The sequence below is a fragment of the Peromyscus californicus genome, unplaced genomic scaffold (assembly GCF_007827085.1).
Source record: "Peromyscus californicus insignis strain IS unplaced genomic scaffold, ASM782708v3 Scaffold_6__1_contigs__length_162567912, whole genome shotgun sequence".
NCBI classification, from domain to species: domain Eukaryota; kingdom Metazoa; phylum Chordata; class Mammalia; order Rodentia; family Cricetidae; genus Peromyscus; species Peromyscus californicus.
In genome coordinates this window covers 128,111,884-128,127,369 of record NW_026294584.1, presented here as the reverse complement: position 1 = coordinate 128,127,369, position 15,486 = coordinate 128,111,884, and the positions used below count along the sequence as shown (strand labels likewise).

The 15,486-nt window shown below is 46.2% G+C and overlaps 2 pseudogenes; both read left to right on the top strand.

Annotated features, from left to right (window-relative positions):
* Positions 1-1,535: 1,535 nt before the first annotated feature.
* Positions 1,536-2,524, top strand: LOC128099734 (60S ribosomal protein L13a-like; annotated as a pseudogene).
* Positions 2,525-8,265: 5,741 nt separating this feature from the next.
* On the top strand, positions 8,266-10,491 carry LOC128099733 (T-complex protein 1 subunit gamma-like; annotated as a pseudogene).
* The last annotated feature ends 4,995 nt before the right edge of the window (positions 10,492-15,486 follow it).

Here is a 15,486-nt window from a genome sequence, read left to right as displayed (position 1 = left end):
AGGTCCCCAGACTTCCAGCTCCGGAAAGAACCGTTGAAGATGCCATGGAGGAATGTCAGAGAACTTTGGTCAGCTGGTGACGTCCCCTCCTGGCCTAGGGCTCCAGGCTCAACAGAGAGCAGCAGGCCCAAATGGCCTGTGGTAGGACGTACTCCGTCTGGGTACCACTGACTCCATCTACCTGCTCCACCTCCTCAAGCACACTTTTGCTCCCTTACTCCGCAGCTGTTTATGGAGGTGCAAGTGACTAAGGCCCCCGTGACAGGGAGATGACGGACAGGCAGTGGTAGCGCAGGCGATAAGTACAGGCACAGAAGAGTGTGAGCAAGCTGCCAGGGACCTTGGGGCGGAGACTGACTCAACAAAAGCTCAGAGGGCCAAGAGGGGCTTCGGGGAGGCTCAGACAGGAAGTTGTTCAGCAGAAGATGGCATCCCAGACAGACAACAAGACACAGAGGTGTGAGCAGCTGGCCTGCTGAGAGAGGTGAGAACTCCGGCTCCACTGGAGCCCTGGGTGTGTGCAGGGAAGGGGAGGGGTGGGTGAAATTGCAAAGCAGGCTAGCAGCAGGCTGGGAGAGGCTGAAAACCAGTGCAAGCTTTATTCTCCAGGCGAATGTTTTCAAAGTAGTCCCTAGGGACTGCAAAGATGGCTCAGTGGTTAAGAGCACTGAACAGGGGACCCAGGTTCTATTCCTAGTACAACCAACTGTAACTGCAGTTCCAGGGGGGACTCGATGCCCTCTTATGGCCTCTGTGGGCACTTGCATGCATGTAGTATGCAGACATATATACAAGCCAAATAATCATACACATAAAATAAAAATAAAAAATAATAATGAAGTGTGATCCCTGGATGTGTGTGCCTCAGCATCACCTGGGAATTTGAGAAAAAGGAAAAACTCTCAGGCCCAGACCCACAGACTTATAGAACTGGAAACTCTGAGGCTGGGGCCCTATTATCTCAGTTTCTCTTTTGTTTAGTTTTGAGATAGTGACTCTATCTCTGTTTTAAGATGTCCTCCAAGGCAGGTTAGGCGGTGGAAGTCTGTAGTCCCAGCTACTAAGAAGGCTGAAACTTGAGAATCACTTGAACTCAGGAGTTTGGAGCAGCCTGAACAAAATAGGATAGCCTTACCTATAAAATCAGACAGATAAGCAGGCAGGCAGACAGACAGACAGACAGACTGGGTGTGGTAGTTCACATCTGTAAACCTAGTTCCTGGGAGGCTAAAGCAGGAGGAATGCCACGAGGTCGGGACCAGCCTGGGCAACACAATGAGTTCCATGTCAGTTTGAGCTACAGTGTGAAATCCTATCTCAAAAAACTGGTCAAGGGCCTACCACACAGGCACAGGACTCTGAGTTCAGATTCCTCAAAACCCGTATAAAAAGTGTCTTGCTGCTGTAACCTCAGCCTTGGAGAGGGGTGTAGAGGCCACTTGAAGTTGGCCAGCCAGCCTCGCTGTGTCGATGGGCTTCAGGATCAGTGAGAGCTCCTAGTTGAACAAGCAGATAAGTCAAGATCGGAGCTGGACATGTGGCTCAGGAGTGAGGAGCACTTGTTGCTCAATGATGAGAGGACAATTCAGAATTCAGCACTTAGGTCAGGGGACCACAAGGGCTGTAACTCCAGCTCCCAGGCATCCCCTGACTTCTGGTTCCTGTGGGCGCCTGCATATACTCACAGGGACACATACGTACAGACATGCACACAAAACAAAATAAGATGGTGGAGGAAATCTGATTTTTAATTTAAAAAGTTTTTGTTGTTGTTCTTTGATTTTTCAAGATAGGGTTTCTGGGTATAGCCCTGGCTGTCCTGGAACTTGCCTCAAACTCACAGAGATCCACCTGCCTCTACACCCACCGCCATCACCCACTCACCCTCTTCCCCACTCTCATCCATCCTCCCCTCCCCCAGTGCTGAGATTAAAGGTTGGCTCTGCAGCCACCACCACCCAGCGCCCAGAGGCAGAGGGATTCTAGTGCAGGGTAGCCCGAGGCTGTCTTCTGGGCTGCCTGGCAGCCTTTGTGGCCAAGCAGGTTCTGCTGGGCTGGAAAGTGGTGGTCACACACTGTGCCTGCGTCAACATTTCTGGCAATTTCTACAGAGATAAGTTAAAGAGCCTGGCGTTTCTCCGAAGTCAGATGAATACCAACCATGCCTGAAGCCCCTGGCATGTTCCGTGCCTGAGCTGCCGAAGGGTCACTGTGTGTGGCATGCTTCCCCACAAGACCAAGCCAGGCCAGCCCCTCTACGTGTTCGATAGGATCCCTCCACCCTAGGACAAGAAAAAGAGCATCATGCCTTGCCAGCCTCGAAACTGTGTGGCTGACGCCTACCAGAAAGTTTTCTTACCTAGAGCATGTGGCTCATGAGGTTGGCTGGAGTGCCAGGCAGTGACAGCCACCCTGGAGAAGGCCAGGATCCATTACTGGAAGAAGAAGCTTGCAAGGCCATGGAAACAGGAAGAAAAGAATGTGGAAAGAAAATCAGTCAGTTCACAGAGGTCCTAAGGTCCCAGCAAACTGTGCCTTAAAAAAAAAAAAAAAAGCAGGTAAACTGGTCATGGGTCATGGTGGCACACGCCTTTAATCCCAGCACTCAGGAGGCAGAGGCAGGCAGATTTCTGTAAATTCAAGACCAGCCTGGTCTACTAGTGAGTTCCTGGACAGCCAGGGCTACACAGTTAAGACCCTGTCTCAGGGAAAAAAAAAAAGGAGGTGAGTCATCCGGAAAGAACCATGTTGACCTCAGCTCTCCTCTCCACATGCATAAGTGCACACATGCACATACACATGGCACATGTGTGTTCAGGCACACGTGCACACATCCCACATAAACACAAATAAATGCATATAAACAAATAAAACCAGGTGTGATGGTGCATTGTCTATAATCCCCGGAACTCAGGGATCTGAGACAAAAGGATGAGGAGTTCAAAGTTATCTTTGGATACAGGGCAAGTTTGAAGCCAGCCTAGGCTATATGAAGCCCTGCCTCAAAAACAAAACAAAACCCCAAAGCAAATTAATAATAAATAAATACCCCTGGGGGGATTCCTGGTGCACAGTAACGTTTGAGGGGTATTTTCTGCTTGTAGTAGGGACCTGAGGGAGTTTTGGGAGCAGGGCAGTGCCATATTACCATTCTGACATAGCAGAGCAGGGGCTAGATTGATTACAGAAGGTGAGTGAAGTCAGGCTGATGGGAACACAAACTACAAAACAGAAGTTGATGTGCTGGGATGTAGGTTGGTGATAGAACGCTTACTCTGGGTTCTATTCTCAGCACCCCACCCTCCAAAAAGGAAAACCACAAACAAAAAACAAGAGTGATAGATACCTCCCAAATCTGTCATCTAATCTCCCCGTCCCTCTCCTCACTCCCCTCCACATGCACAGGTGCCCTGATACTCTGGACTGAAGACTGCAACTTCTCTTGAAGTTAGGTGTGAGCATGTGACTAAGCTTTAGCCAGTGAGCTATGGGTTGAGAGATCTGTGTAATGAAGCCATGAGTTCTAAGGTCTATGCTCTCTATGTTCCTCTTCTCCCTGGGATGATGAAACACGGTAAAGATAATACCATAGCAACAGAGGAACCACAGGACAAGAGGCAGACAGGGTCTTTCTTACCTTGTAGTCATCATCCCAGCCTGGGGATGCTTTCAGCCAGATGTTACACACTCCATTTAACTCACAATTACTCTGTTAAAGAAACCAAACCTGAGCAAGGGAAGGGCTGTGCCAAGCAATCTGTGGGAGTCCGTCCTTCCTCCCTCCTCCCTCTCCTTCCTCCCTCCTTTCTTCCTCCTCCCTTCCACCCTTCACTCCCTCCCTTCCTTCCATCCTTCCTTCTTTCCTCACTTTCTTCCTACCCTCACTCCCTTCATTCCATCTGTCCATTCTTCCTCCTCCCTTCCATCCTTCCCTCCTCCCTCCCTTCCTTCCTCCTTCCTTCCATCCTTCCTTCCTCCCTCCCTTGCATCTCCTCAGAAGGAGTTACAATAGCATATAAAGAAAGATAAAGGTGAGCCCACTAGGTTTAATGGGGCTGCTCTCATTAGTTAGGAAAGTTTGCTCTGATCATCTTAGAGGCCAACACAAGGATGAAAATGAAATTGGCTCAGAATGTTTGATGGTAGAGGAAAAGTTAGCTTCCAGTTGGCTACAAAAACTCGGATCATTTCTTGTATAGAAACCGGAATGAAGCTTTGAAATGCTCTCTGCACCCCTGACATAAAATGGAACCAGGATTTCAGGGGAGATTATCCCCCCCCACCCCTGCTTCCTCTCTCTCTTAGACAACATACCTTCAAATTCAATAGCTGAGGATGGCCCTGAGTTTATCCTGCTGACCCTCTCTACTGAATGCTGGGGTTGCATCCTGCAGTATCATCACATCCAGTTTCTTGGACTGGGAATTGAACCCAAGGCTGTACAGGCAACACTGTACAAACTGAGCCACATCCACAGCCTTCTCCCCTCACCCCACCTTTCTTAAAGATTCTTGATACCCACCTCTGGAAAAGCAGAGACAGGCATATCTCTGTGAGTGAGGCCAGCCTAGTCTACACAGAGAGTTTCAGGCCAGTCACAGGTACCAAGTGAGACCCTGTCTACACAGCAAGTTCCATGGTATCCAGGGCTGCCTAAAGAAATTCTGTCTCAGCAGGGTGGTTGTGGCTCATGCCTTTAATCTCAGCACCTTGTTTTCAGAGGCAGGAGGATCTCTGTGAGTTCAAGGCCAGCCTGGTCTACAGAGCAAGTTCTAGGACAGCCAGAGCTATTACACAGAGAAACCCTGTCAAAACAAAACAAAACAAACATGAAGAGGCCTGTGTCAACAATTAATAAACAAAGGATAAAAAATTAATAAGATAAAATAAATGAGTAGGCATGCCTAGTGCTCTGGTCATGGACTAGGTCTGCATGCTCCTGTCATGATGATAATGGACTAAACCTCTGACATTGTGAGCAAGCTCCCAATTAAAAATGCTTTCTTATGGTGTCTTTTCTCAGCAGTAGAACACTAAGTCACTTGCCTTTTGTTTTGTTTTGTTTAGTTTTGTTTTTCTCCTGTGGCTTTGTTTTACTGTAAATGTGTCTTAAAATGGTTTATTTTGAACAAAAAATATTTCTTTTAAAAATTTCATGGGTTTGGGAATTTAGTTCAGTGGTAGAGCGCCTGCCTAGCAAGTGCAAGGCCTTGGGTTCCGTCCTCAGCTCTGGAAAAAAATAAAAATAAAATAAAATAATAATAATAAAAAAGCCGGGTGGTGGTGGTGGTGGCAGCGGCGGCGGCGCACGCCTTTAATCCCAGCACTCGGGAGGCAGAGGCAGGCGGATCTTTGTGAGTTCGAGGCCAGCCTGGTCTACAGAGCGAGATCCAGGAAAGGCACAAAGCTACACAGAGAAACCCTGTCTCGAAAAACAACAACAAGAAGATTTATTTATGTATGTGTATGTGCACCCTGCGTGAGTTTATATGGACTGCCTGCGTGCAGGTGCCTGAGGCGACCAGAAGAGAGTATCTGATCCCCCACCCCACCCCTGCCACGAACTAAAGTTACAGCAGTTTTGAGTCCCCTACGTGAATGCTGGGAACCCAGCAACAGCAGAAGTGTTCTTCTCACTGAGCCATCTCCCCAGCCCCACCCCCCAGCCCCTCTCACTGTGCCCTTTGATAAAGTTCAGCATAGCATTAAAACATAACTCCGGGGGCTGGAGAGTTGGCTTAGCAGTTAAGAGCACTGGTTGCTCTTCCAGAGGTCCTGAGTTCAATTCCCAGCTACCACATGGTGGCTCACAACCATCTGTAATGAGATCTGGTGTCCTCTTTGGGTGTGCAGGCATACATGGAGACAGAACACTGTATACATAATAAATAAATCTTTAAAAAAAACCATAACTCCGGGAAGGCGCTTCATGAAGGACCACTGGGAGTGCCATACTTTGCCCAAACAAGGTCATTTGCCCGTCACAAACCTATATGGGGGCAGTGAAACAGTTCAGTGGGTAAAGGAGCTTGCCACCAAATCTGACAGCCTGAGTTTGATCCTTCGGACCCACATGGTGGCAGAAGAGAACTGACTCTCCCAGTTGACCTCCCCACAAATGCATTATAGTGTCTTGTATAATATTAAAGGGACCAGCCTTAATATTATACATCCCAGGGGCTCAGGAGAGAGAACTACTAACGGCGAGGACTATTTTCAGGAAACAGAATCTCAGCACACCGAGCTCTATAGTCCACTTGCTTTAATTCCTCTGGTATAACATCCTTTATACCCAGCTTCAGTTCTGTTCTCATGTCTAGCTCCTTTCTTGGCTGATTTCTCTCTATATTTATATACTGCTTCCTCTAAGTTCTATCTTAATTCTCTCATCTTAATTCTGCCTCATCTAGGTCCTTTTCATCTTGTTCTTACCCAGCTAGTACTTCCCCATCTGGCTCTTCCTCATCTTCCATCTCGTTTCTCTGGTGCTCTCCTCTAGCCCTTCAATCTAATTCTTCCCCATCTCAGTTTGTTCCTCTCAAGTTCTTTCCCGTCTAGTTCTTCCATTCTCTTTTCTCTTCTCCGTCTCTCCATGCCCTGGAAGTCCTGGTATATAAAGCCAGGCTTCCAGGGTCAAACGGAGGGGTGATAAGAATCACATAGGGAGCCAATAACTGTTAATTATCATTTGCAACCCCAAAGGGAAGTGACCAATGGGGAAATGAATTAACTAAAGGCTAAATTCGGGTAATATCTAAAAAGAGGGAATCTTATATGCTCAACCATAGTCTTAAACGTGATTAGTAGAAAATCTATAAGTTGTTAGGTCAACAGGAGAAAATAAAACTGTCTTCTTTTTTCCTGTGGCTCCTATCTGTCCAAGCTATTTGACGTTTTTCTGCAGGGTGGGGGAAAGTGTGCTCAGTCGCTAGGCAACCTGTGTACAGCTAGATGCCTCTGGTGATAGTTAAAGGGAGATCTGGAACCAGAGGTAAGGTTTGGGAAAGGAGGAAGTAAAGCTTAATTGGCATATCCGCCAGGCCTTCTCAAATGGGTAGCCTGGATGCTTAAGTCTGTTCTAGAAAGTACAGAGGTATCTCTGATAAGGTACTTTCCTCCATCTGGGGATGGAGCTGGCCGGATGCTGCCAATGATGATAATTACAGGGAGGCTTGAACTGGGGTTTGGGCTGAGCATAGCTGTCAGCACAGAAAGTTATCTAAATATTCCTAGAAGTGGTTAGGTAAGGAGTTAGCGGTCTATAAAGTTAGTAAGGCTGTAAGAAAGGAGGGTCTGAGCTGAATTGTGTAAAGCTATTACTTAACGTCTACCTGACCTAGGTGGTGTCTCCTTGTGGAATTTACCTTAAATCAGGAGACTTACATGTGGACTGTTATTACTGCTAGTCCTTGAAAGTGGCCAAGGGAGATATCTGATTCCAGAAAAAGCCTTTCCTGAGGCTGTTCTCCAAATACCTGGAATGTGTATGTCCAGAGAGTGATCAGTCCACACTGTTAGCCCTTCTTGGGGAAAAGTCAATTGGGAAAACCATGAAGGCACACATGACTTTCATAACAGAATATAGCTGATATATAACAAGCCAAGTAACACCAAAAACTTCTTGGGATTTGGCTTCCTCTGGAGGAATTCCCTGATTCCTCCAGGTAGTGACTTTGCCATAACCAGCTGAGTTCTTATAATATATTCCTGCGGCCCACAGCAATAGTGGAATTTGTGCACACTTGTGCACATGCACACACACAGATAAATAAATTTAAATTAAAACTTTTATTTTGCTGCTTCAACTTCACCATATTCCAGCTTCCCCTGCTGCAAGTGGCCAGCATTATTAAAGGATCCAACAACCTAAAACCTGTAAAATATCACCATAGGGAAAAAATAATAAAGTACGTGCAGTTGGTCCTGGAAAGACAACTGACTCAGAATTCCCTTCAGAAATAAGGTTTATGCCAGGTGGTGGTGGCCTACGCCTTTAATCCCAGCACTCAGGAGGCAGAGCCAGGTGGATCTCTGTGAGTTTGGGGCCAGCCTGGGCTACAGAGCCAGATCCAGGACAGGCACCAAAACAACACAGAGAAAACCTGTCTCAAAAACCAAAAAACAAAAACAAAAATAAATAAAGAAAGAAAGAAAGAAAGAAAGAAGGTTTATTGAGAGAAAGAGCCTTGAGGTGGTTTGAATAAGAATGACACCCATAGGCTCATATATTTGAATGCTTAGTCATCAGAGAGGGGCATTATTTGAGAATGAATAGAAGAATTAGGAGGTGTGGCCCTTTTGGAGGAAGTGTGTCACTGGGGCTAGGCTTTGAGGTTTCAAGAGCCCATGCCAATCCCAGCATCTCTCTTTGCCTATGGATCAGGGTGAAGCTCTCAGTTACTGCTTCAGCACCCTCCCACAGGCCATCATGCTCCCACCATGATGATAATGGATCTCTGAAAATCTAAGAAGGCCCCCAATTAAATGCTTTCCTTTATCGGAATTGCCTTGGTCATAGTGTCTCTTCTCAGCAATAGAACCGTGACTAAGACAAGCCTCAGGGCTATGATTAGGCCCCAAGATGGGAAAGAGAGAACATCAGAAAGAAAGTGGTAAAATACATCCAAAGCTGCTTATCTGATCTCAAAAGGAAGAAGAGGTTCCTCTGCCATGATGGGCCACCATCCAGTGCTCATGCTCAGTCAGAAAGCAAAGCATGAATAGAGAAGAAAAATTCAATCCAGAAATAGCAATGCTGCTAAGATAAAAGCAGACATAATCCAGACATGTTTGGAACCTAAATCTATGATTAAGATGCTTGGACCTGATGGGAGGCATCATGATGACCAATGATGGCAATGCCATTCTTCAAGAGAGTCAGTTCTAGCATCCAGGAGTCAAGCCCATGATTGAAATTAGCAGGACCCAGGATTAAGGGGTTGGAGATGGGACCACATCAGTAATTATTCTTGCTGGAGAAATGCTGTCTGTGGCTGAGCACTTCCCAGAGTACTCCGACGTACCCAACAGTGGCGATCAGTGCTTACTTACCACATGGCACTGGATGATGTGATCAGCACTCTGAAGAAAATCAGTACCCCTGTTGATGTCAACAAACTGTGATATGATGCTGAACGTCATCAATAGCTCTACTACGACAAAAGTCATCAGTCAGTGGTCCTCTTTGGTGTGCAATATTGCCCTCGATGCTGTCAAGACTGTACAGTTTGAAGACAATGGCCAAAAGGAAATTGATGTCAAGAAGTATGCAAGGGTTGGAAAGATCCCTGGTAGCATCATTGAAGACTCATGTGTCTTACGTGGAGTCATGATTAACAAGGATGTGACCCATCCACGAATGCCCCACTATATCAGGAACCCTAAGATTATGCTACTGGATTCTTCTCTGGAGTATGAGGAAGGAGAAAGCCAGATGAACATTGAGATTACACAGGAGGAGGACTTCACCCAAATCCTGCAAATGGAAGAAGAGTACATCCAGGGCTGGAGAGATGATGGCTCAGCGGTTAAGAGCACTGACTGCTCTTCCAGAGGTCCTGAGTTCAATCCCCAGCACCCACATGGTGGCTCACAACCATCTGTAACAAGATCTGGTGCCCTCTTCTGGCCTGCGGGGACACATGCAGGCAGAATACTGTATACATAATAAATAATTTAAAAAAAAAAAAAAAAAGAGTACATCCAGCAACTGTGTGAGGATATTATCCTGCTGAAGCCTGATGTAGTCATCATAGAAAAGGGCATCTCAGATTTAGCTCAGCACTACCTCATGCGGGCCAATGTCATAGCCATTCACAGAGTCCGGAAGACAGACCATAATCACATTGCTAGAACCTGTGGGGCATGGATAGTGAGCCGACCAGAGGAACTAAGAGAAGATGTTGGGACAGGGGCAGGCCTATTGGAAATCAAGAAGATTGGAGATAAGCACTTCACATTCATCCCTGAGTACAAAGACCCAAAGGCGTGCACCATTCTTCTTAGAGGAACCGTCCAGAAGATGCTCTCGGAAGTAGAACCCAACCTACAGAATGCCACACAAGTGTGCCACAATGTTCTCCTGGACCCTCAGCTGGTGCCTGGTGGCAGAGATGGCTGTGGCCCATGCCTTGACAGGAAAATCTAAGGCCATGACTGGTGTGGAACAATGGCCATATAGAGCTGTGGCCCAGGCTTTAGAGGTCATTCTTGTACCTTGAACCAGGGGACCAGCACCTTTGGTCTACTTACCTCCTTTTGGGCCAAGCAAGCACAGGAGAGTTGTGAGACCTGGGGTAGGAATGGTGAGATTGGTACCTTAGTGGACACGAGAGAGCTGGGTAGATGGGAGCCGTTGGCTGTGAAGCCACAAACGTACAAAATAGCAGTGGAGACTCCACTTCTGCTTCTGTGGATTGATGACATTGTCTCTGGCCACAAGAAGAAGTGTGACGACCACAGCCTCAAAGCAGTGCTCCAGATGCTGACTAGGAGTGGGCTGTGAGCAAGGTGACCGCACAGACCCAGCCCTCTCCCCTTTCCTGAGCCAGAGGTCCAGGAACACTGTGGATGGACAGCTTTGTTTGCAAAGGATCGGGTTGTGGAGCAGCCCCCAGTCTGTCCCATCTCAGTTTACAAAAAGTCCTGCCATGCATCTCCTCTCCATTGTAAGCTTCCCATTTAGTTTGCTTCCAATGATGAAATCTAAGTCATAAAAAAAGTGGGGGGAGAAGCTTCCTTCCAAACGTGTAGAGGGGCTGCAGAGATGGCTCCCCAGTTAGGAATGCTTGCTGTTCTCGCAGAGGACCCAGGTTTGGTTCCTAGCACTTACATCAGGAGGCTCACAACTACCTGTAACTCCAGTTCCAGGGGAGCCAACACCCTCTTCTGACATCTGTGGGCTCCTGTTAACATGTGGTGGGAATACATACACTCACACACACATGCATACACATAAATAAATAAATTTAAGCCTGGAGAAGAGCATCAGGGAGAGTGAGAACAAAGTCGGGGAGGCCACCCTAAGACCACAGCAAGTAAAGGCTCTCCTTTGTCTACGATGAGGAACCTGGGGTTCAGAAAGGGGAAGGGCCACATCAGATAGTAGCACCAAGTCAGTTTTGTAAGCGGGGTCCAACCTGTAAAGGCACATTGTGTACATCTGTCTCTGGGTCCTCTTGCATGAGTACATAATGAAATCAGGCATGAGGCTGGAGGGTCAGAAGGAAGGCACAGAGGAGGCCTGTGCTGGCCAGGGGCCTGCTGAGGTCTGATGAGACCGGAAACTCTGAAGGGACCTTTGGTTCCCTCAGACAGGCTGTTCCTGATACACTGAGAGTAGGCACCAAAAAGGTAGTGGGGGACCCCCAAATACAGAGCATGACTAAAACATTGGATTCCAGAAAAGGCAAAATAATTGGAAACTTAGCTCTCTTAGAAAAGCTGCTGTCTAGGAAAGAAAATTTCTCCCTTCTACCTCTTTCTTTTCTGAGAGTTAGGCATTTTGAGACAGAGTCTCACTATGTTGTCCTGGTCACCAGGAATGCACTATGTAGCTGAGGCTGACTTTGAACTTGTGGTAGACCTCCTGCCTCTGTCTCCAAGTGTTGAGATTACAGGCATGAGCTACTATGTCCAGCTATTTATAAATTTTTCACTATTTTTTTGGGGGGGGTTTCAAGACAGGGTTTCTTTGTGTAGTTTTGGTGCCTGTCCTAGATCTCACTCTGAAGACCAGTCTGGCCTAGAACTCACAGAGCTCTGCCTGGCTCTGCTCCCGAGTGCTGTGATTAAAGGCGTGCACCACCACCACCCGGCCTATTTATAAACTTTTTAACCAAATATCAAAATAATTTCAATTTAAGTGTGCTATCTCACACCTGAAACTCAGCATCCAGGAGGCTGGGCAGGATAATTAGCCCAAGCTAAAGCCACCCTGGGCTCAATAGTGAATTCTAGATATTCCAGAATAGACTGGGCTACAGAGTGAAAGCCTGTTTCAAAAATCAAAAGAAAAAAGTATGTGTGTGGGGGGTGGTGGTGGAGGGGACTCAGTTAACGGGTCCTGATATTGCTAGCAATCCACAGAGTCTGCTTAAAGGACAAGGGAATTTATTAGAGAAATAAAACTCACTATACAGAACAGAGGAATCATTGCAGGGTCCTGGAAGGCTGAGGCACAGTCCCACGCTGTCCTTTTGCCTGGTCTGTCTCCATCATCCAAAACCACAAGGGAGCAAAGAGAGTGCCTCTATTGTGCATCCCAGGTCTTAAGCCCCGCCCCCATTGGCCACGCCCCAGGGGCATGTACTTCAAGGTAATAGGCAGGTGTAACAGTTACCTGCTGCCTCACTAGGGACAGTGCTTCAAGGTCATAGCTAGAACAGCTACCCACTACACTCAGTGGGTAAAAGTGCTTGTTATACAAGCCTGAAGGCATGATATAGATCCCCAGATCTCATGGAAAGTCTCCTCCACACTCAGGCTGCACCCTTTCAACCACACACAAACCCACACATACACACCATGATTAATATAATAATAATAATAATAATAATAATAATAATAATAATAATAATAATAATAATGCCAGGCGGTTGTACACACCTTTAATCGCCGTGAATCTCTAAGTTTGAGGCCAGCCTGGTCTACAGATCGAGTTGCAGGACAGGTTCCAAAAGCTATAGAGAAACCTTGTCTCAAAAAAACAAAACAAAACAAAACAAAAAAGCTAGTGTTACTCAACAAAAAAAAAGACTGGGGATTACAGACATATAAACAAAACGAAGAGAGAGAACTTTTAAAAACTATCCTTAACATTTGTGGTGTTCTTTTCTACTCTGCTGTGAATAAATTTGTGGTTTGCATGTTACTTTGAAGTTACCATACAACATACCTGCTTAACCTCAAAAGAACGTATTCCTTCTATAAATAGGCCATAGTGCCACCAGTTACAAGCTGTGAACTATTCCACCCAGCAACTATACCTAATAATTTTGTTGTCATAAAAATATTCCTTGGGGCTGAGGGATGGCTCACTTAGCAAAGTGCCTGCTGCATAAGCATGAGGCCCTGAGTCTGGATCCCTAATACCTACGTAAAAGGCTGTGCTCAGTAGTTCATGGCTGCTGAAGCTTGTTGGCAAGCCTGTCTAGTCAATTGGTGAGTTCTGGGCTCAGTGAGAGAGCCTGTCTCAAAACTTAAAGTAGAGAGTGATAGAGAAAACACCCATGGTTTATCTCTGGCCTCCACAGGCACACACACACACACACACACACACACACACACACACACACACACACACAATATGATATTTAAAGTTCTGCTGTGAAAGGCTATTAAATGGCCCTCCCTTTTTGCTGTATCTTTTTCTTACTAGTAAGGCAGAAAATGCCCTAGGTTTACTCCATCTCATCTACATCCTTGATGATTTATTAGGTTGTTGGTATGAATTTTATGTGTTGTTTGTATAATAAAAATATTAGCCGGGCGGTGGTGGCGCACGCCTTTAATCCCAGCACTCGGGAGGCAGAGCCAGGCGGATCTCTGTGAGTTCGAGGCCAGCCTGGGCTACCAAGTGAGTCCCAGGAAAGGCGCAAAGCTACACAGAGAAACCCTGTCTCGAAAAACCAAAAAAAAAAAAAAAAAAAAAATATTAAACCATTGTCTTTTTTTTTGAGACTAGGTCTCATTTTGTAGCACAGGCTACTCTGCAACTTGTGGCAATTCTCCTGTTTTAGGTACCCAAATGCTAGGATCACAGGTGTGAACTGCTATGTCTTGGGAAATATTTCTCTAGTCTGAAGTTTGTTTTTCACTGTTAACCATGATTTGGAGTATGGTAAATTACGCTTTCCCCTCAACAACAAAAGTGAAAAAAGTTTATTTATTTTTGATTTTTCAAGACAGAGTTTCCTTGTGTAGCCCTGGGCATCCTGGAACTCATTTTGTAGACCAGGCTGGCCTCAAACTCACAGAAATCCACCTGCCTCCACCTCCTGCTGGGATTAAAGGTGTGCATCACCTCAGCCAGGTGGAAGTTTTTTATTTTTATAAATGACCTTGCCCTTCTTTTCTTTTCTCCATTGCGTTAAAGAATTGATGGGAGAACTGGGGTTGTATCTCCGTAGTACAACATTTGTCTAATGTGTACAAGGTCTTAGACTCCAACTCCAGGAAAGGAGCAGAGGATCAAGGTGGGTGGGGAGGGGGAGAGAAGGAAGAAGAAAGGGAAGAAAATAATTGAATGAGAAAGAATAAAGAAAGACTAATCTCTTTTCCCAGGTTTTGGAAAGAGGAAGAAAATATTATCATATCCCCTTTTTTCTGCATATATTTGACTGCTCATTGGAAGATGCAGGAGTTAAGCTTATTCTGTGTATCCAAAACACTGGAAGAAGCCGGGCGGTGGTGGCACACACCTTTAATCCCAGCACTCGGGAGGCAGAGCCAGGCGGATCTCTGTGAGTTCGAGGCCAGCCTGGGCTACCAAGTGAGTTCCAGGAAAAGGCGCAAAGCTACACAGAGAAACCCTGTCTCGAAAAACCAAGAAAAAAAAAAGAAAAGAAAACAAAACAAAACAAAAAAAACCACTGGAAGAACAGGTACCAAAAAAAGTTACCCTGGTTACCTGTGACTAACAGGAACAAGACTGAAGTGGATTCCTTGTTCCTGCCCGCCCCGTACTCCCATTTCCTTTGGGTCAGGTACTTCTCTCCTGTGTGTGGCTGGCTACCCACCACAGAATATTTGTCCAGTATGGTGCCTTATTCCCCTGACAACATTCTGGAGGCCAAGGGTAGCTACTTCACTCAATTACTCAGAGAGATTCAGGGACTCAAGAACCCTTCTCCGTTAGGTAAGCATATTATTCGGTACTGGAAATGAGGTCAACATGGGAAGAGAAATCAAGACAGGAGAGGAGAGAAGGCACTCCATGAGCTCAGCATCTCTAGTTCCAGTCTCTGATTCCCTGGTACTTGGTGACTGTGCTTTGTTCTGTACCAGCTATGGTACATCAGGTTCAAGGCTGTGAATGTAGCACTAAGGAGGTAGAAGCAGAAGGTCAGGAGGCTGAGGTCATCCTCAGACTGCATAGCAAATTTGAGGTCAACCTGGGCTATATGAAACTCTGTCTCAACAAAATAAATAGCAGGGCTGGAGGTTAAGAGCACTTGCTGCTCTTGCAGAGGACTCAGGTTCAGTTCCCAGCACCCACACAGAGGCTAATAATCCACTGCAACTACAGTTTCAAGGTATATGATGGCCTCTTCTGGCCTCCAAGGGCACTGAACACACATGGTGCACTTACATACAGGCAAAACACTCATACCCATAAAATAAAAACACATAAAATAAAATCTATAAAAATAAGTAAATACCCACATGGTGGCTCACTGCCACTTCCTGTTCCAGATGATCAGATGCCCTCTTCTGGCTTCCAAGGGCTCCTGCATGAGTGTGGTACACATATACACTGGCAAGCTC